Source organism: Osmia lignaria, unplaced genomic scaffold (genome assembly GCF_051020975.1).
Source record: "Osmia lignaria lignaria isolate PbOS001 unplaced genomic scaffold, iyOsmLign1 scaffold0061, whole genome shotgun sequence".
NCBI lineage: Eukaryota > Metazoa > Arthropoda > Insecta > Hymenoptera > Megachilidae > Osmia > Osmia lignaria.
Window position 1 is genome coordinate 15,001 of NW_027478202.1, and position 5,000 is coordinate 20,000.

The window sequence follows — 5,000 nt, forward strand, 5'->3', positions numbered from 1 at the left end:
TTGACTTTTCTTAAATTCAGGGACGTAATTTTGTTCATAATTCAGTGGACTTTTGTGTATTTTATACTTTAAATATTTCCAAACAGTCTCCCTTCTAAAAGTGATAGAACGAATTTTCGTCTAACACTACTTTCTTGGTTCAAAAATTTTATACAATCTTATAACTTTTTCAGTTTTAACAAATTTTGGTTACAGACAGTTGATGCTCAGTTTGTACAAGTATGCAACATTTATAAGTGCATACAGGTCACCAGCCTTATATTACAAGGCTCACCACATATGGGCCATTCGGTCTTAGACACCGACCCGTGGTAATGCTGTGTGGAGATTAATAATAATCCGCAACGGAAAACCGGAACGAGAATAGTCGAGAAAGTATATTCTCGAGGAGCGGTAGACTGCTTTTCAACCGAAGTCATAAAAGAGCCACACGCTCGACGCTACTCCCGACCGGTCCGAGCGAACCGAAAGTGCCTTCCTATAAATACCGAACGGCCGGCCGCTAGGTCGGCGACGCATGGGCTTACGCCCAGGCGTATGCCTGTGCAAACCGCCGTGAGAGCGTACCATCCCGCCGGCACGGTAAAACTTAGACTGAAAATATCGTCGAACATATCCTTTCATTTTATAACGTTCTATACATGAAAATTAATAAATTAACATGCAGGACATAATAAATTCACATTCTCATGTAAATCATGGGTTTAATTAATATTTTAAAAAATTTTAAAACCGCCCAGAACCGATGAGATGAAAATATTAAAACGATATTTTTGCATTTTCTTACGGTAAAACATTAACAAATAACCGACTATAGCAATATAAAACTCCATTTGTAATTTAATTAATGAAAATTAATATTTTTTTTTGATTTTTCAGCGATCCAGAACCGATGAGACGAAAACATTAAAACGATATTTTTGCATTTTCTTACGACAAAACATTAACAAATACGAGACTATAACAATATAAAACTACATATGTAATTTAATTAATCAAAATTAATAATTTTTTTTGATTTTTCAGTGATCCAGAACCGATAAGTCGAAAATTTTAACAATCATATTTTTGCATTCTGTACCGTGGATCCATCGTTAAACGCTATTAAACTAACGTCCGTGATGGTATAAATGCAGATTTTCGCTCCGTTTAGCCAAAATAACGAACTTTAGGTGCGCTCCGAAATATTTCAAAGTCCCAGCGGCGTATTGCTTCGCCTCTTAGAACCGATTAGTCGAAAATTTTAACAATCATATTTTTGCATTCTGTACCGTGGATCGATCGTTAAACGCTATTGAACTAACGTCCGTGATGGTATAAATGCAGATTTTCGCTCCGTTTAGCCAAAATAACGAACTTTAGGTGCGCTCCGAAATATTTCAAAGTCCCAGCGGCGTATTGCTTCGCCTCTTAGAACCGATTAGTCGAAAATTTTAACAATCATATTTTTGCATTCTGTACCGTGGATCCATCGTTAAACGCTATTAAACTAACGTCCGTGATGGTATAAATGCAGATTTTCGCTCCGTTTAGCCAAAATAACGAACTTTAGGTGCGCTCCGAAATATTTCAAAGTCCCAGCGGCGTATTGCTTCGCCTCTTAGAACCGATTAGTCGAAAATTTTAACAATCATATTTTTGCATTCTGTACCGTGGATCGATCGTTAAACGCTATTAAACTAACGTCCGTGATGGTATAAATGCAGATTTTCGCTCCGTTTAGCCAAAATAACGAACTTTAGGTGCGCTCCGAAATATTTCAAAGTCCCAGCGGCGTATTGCTTCGCCTCTTAGAACCGATTAGTCGAAAATTTTAACAATCATATTTTTGCATTCTGTACCGTGGATCCATCGTTAAACGCTATTAAACTAACGTCCGTGATGGTATAAATGCAGATTTTCGCTCCGTTTAGCCAAAATAACGAACTTTAGGTGCGCTCCGAAATATTTCAAAGTCCCAGCGGCGTATTGCTTCGCCTCTTAGAACCGATTAGTCGAAAATTTTAACAATCATATTTTTGCATTCTGTACCGTGGATCGATCGTTAAACGCTATTAAACTAACGTCCGTGATGGTATAAATGCAGATTTTCGCTCCGTTTAGCCAAAATAACGAACTTTAGGTGCGCTCCGAAATATTTCAAAGTCCCAGCGGCGTATTGCTTCGCCTCTTAGAACCGATTAGTCGAAAATTTTAACAATCATATTTTTGCATTCTGTACCGTGGATCCATCGTTAAACGCTATTAAACTAACGTCCGTGATGGTATAAATGCAGATTTTCGCTCCGTTTAGCCAAAATAACGAACTTTAGGTGCGCTCCGAAATATTTCAAAGTCCCAGCGGCGTATTGCTTCGCCTCTTAGAACCGATTAGTCGAAAATTTTAACAATCATATTTTTGCATTCTGTACCGTGGATCGATCGTTAAACGCTATTAAACTAACGTCCGTGATGGTATAAATGCAGATTTTCGCTCCGTTTAGCCAAAATAACGAACTTTAGGTGCGCTCCGAAATATTTCAAAGTCCCAGCGGCGTATTGCTTCGCCTCTTAGAACCGATTAGTCGAAAATTTTAACAATCATATTTTTGCATTCTGTACCGTGGATCCATCGTTAAACGCTATTAAACTAACGTCCGTGATGGTATAAATGCAGATTTTCGCTCCGTTTAGCCAAAATAACGAACTTTAGGTGCGCTCCGAAATATTTCAAAGTCCCAGCGGCGTATTGCTTCGCCTCTTAGAACCGATTAGTCGAAAATTTTAACAATCATATTTTTGCATTCTGTACCGTGGATCGATCGTTAAACGCTATTAAACTAACGTCCGTGATGGTATAAATGCAGATTTTCGCTCCGTTTAGCCAAAATAACGAACTTTAGGTGCGCTCCGAAATATTTCAAAGTCCCAGCGGCGTATTGCTTCGCCTCTTAGAACCGATTAGTCGAAAATTTTAACAATCATATTTTTGCATTCTGTACCGTGGATCCATCGTTAAACGCTATTAAACTAACGTCCGTGATGGTATAAATGCAGATTTTCGCTCCGTTTAGCCAAAATAACGAACTTTAGGTGCGCTCCGAAATATTTCAAAGTCCCAGCGGCGTATTGCTTCGCCTCTTAGAACCGATTAGTCGAAAATTTTAACAATCATATTTTTGCATTCTGTACCGTGGATCGATCGTTAAACGCTATTAAACTAACGTCCGTGATGGTATAAATGCAGATTTTCGCTCCGTTTAGCCAAAATAACGAACTTTAGGTGCGCTCCGAAATATTTCAAAGTCCCAGCGGCGTATTGCTTCGCCTCTTAGAACCGATTAGTCGAAAATTTTAACAATCATATTTTTGCATTCTGTACCGTGGATCGATCGTTAAACGCTATTGAACTAACGTCCGTGATGGTATAAATGCAGATTTTCGCTCCGTTTAGCCAAAATAACGAACTTTAGGTGCGCTCCGAAATATTTCAAAGTCCCAGCGGCGTATTGCTTCGCCCCGAAATTTTTCAAAGTTCCAGCGGCGTGTTGCTTTCAAAGTGCCTCCCTCTAAATACCGATCGGCAGGCCGCTAGGTCGGCGACGCACGGGCTTACGCCCAGGCGTATACGGGGGCAAATCGCCGTGAGAGCGTGCGATTTTGACTTTCGCAATAAGATAGTCTCCTTTATGAAAAGGAGCGTACACGTCTCCCAAAAAAAAAAACAGTTTCATGACGATCAATGTAGTTCTTGATCGAAATGTATCATAGGACGAAGATTTTATCGAAAAGTACGAACTTTGGCGACGCATCGAAATTTTTCAAAGTTCCAACGGCGTGTTGCTTTCAAAGTGCCTCCCTCTAAATACCGATCGGCAGGCCGCTAGGTCGGCGACGCACGGGCTTACGCCCAGGCGTATACGGGGGCAAATCGCCGTGAGAGCGTGCGATTTTGACTTTCGCAATAAGATAGTCTCCTTTATGAAAAGGAGCGTACACGTCTCCCAAAAAAAAAAACAGTTTCATGACGATCAATGTAGTTCTTGATCGAAATGTATCATAGGACGAAGATTTTATCGAAAAGTACGAACTTTGGCGACGCATCGAAATTTTTCAAAGTTCCAACGGCGTGTTGCTTTCAAAGTGCCTCCCTCTAAATACCGATCGGCAGGCCGCTAGGTCGGCGACGCACGGGCTTACGCCCAGGCGTATACGGGGGCAAATCGCCGTGAGAGCGTGCGATTTTGACTTTCGCAATAAGATAGTCTCCTTTATGAAAAGGAGCGTACACGTCTCCCAAAAAAAAAAACAGTTTCATGACGATCAATGTAGTTCTTGATCGAAATGTATCATAGGACGAAGATTTTATCGAAAAGTACGAACTTTGGCGACGCATCGAAATTTTTCAAAGTTCCAACGGCGTGTTGCTTTCAAAGTGCCTCCCTCTAAATACCGATCGGCAGGCCGCTAGGTCGGCGACGCACGGGCTTACGCCCAGGCGTATACGGGGGCAAATCGCCGTGAGAGCGTGCGATTTTGACTTTCGCAATAAGATAGTCTCCTTTATGAAAAGGAGCGTACACGTCTCCCAAAAAAAAAAACAGTTTCATGACGATCAATGTAGTTCTTGATCGAAATGTATCATAGGACGAAGATTTTATCGAAAAGTACGAACTTTGGCGACGCATCGAAATTTTTCAAAGTTCCAACGGCGTGTTGCTTTCAAAGTGCCTCCCTCTAAATACCGATCGGCAGGCCGCTAGGTCGGCGACGCACGGGCTTACGCCCAGGCGTATACGGGGGCAAATCGCCGTGAGAGCGTGCGATTTTGACTTTCGCAATAAGATAGTCTCCTTTATGAAAAGGAGCGTACACGTCTCCCAAAAAAAAAAACAGTTTCATGACGATCAATGTAGTTCTTGATCGAAATGTATCATAGGACGAAGATTTTATCGAAAAGTACGAACTTTGGCGACGCATCGAAATTTTTCAAAGTTCCAACGGCGTGTTGCTTTCAAAGT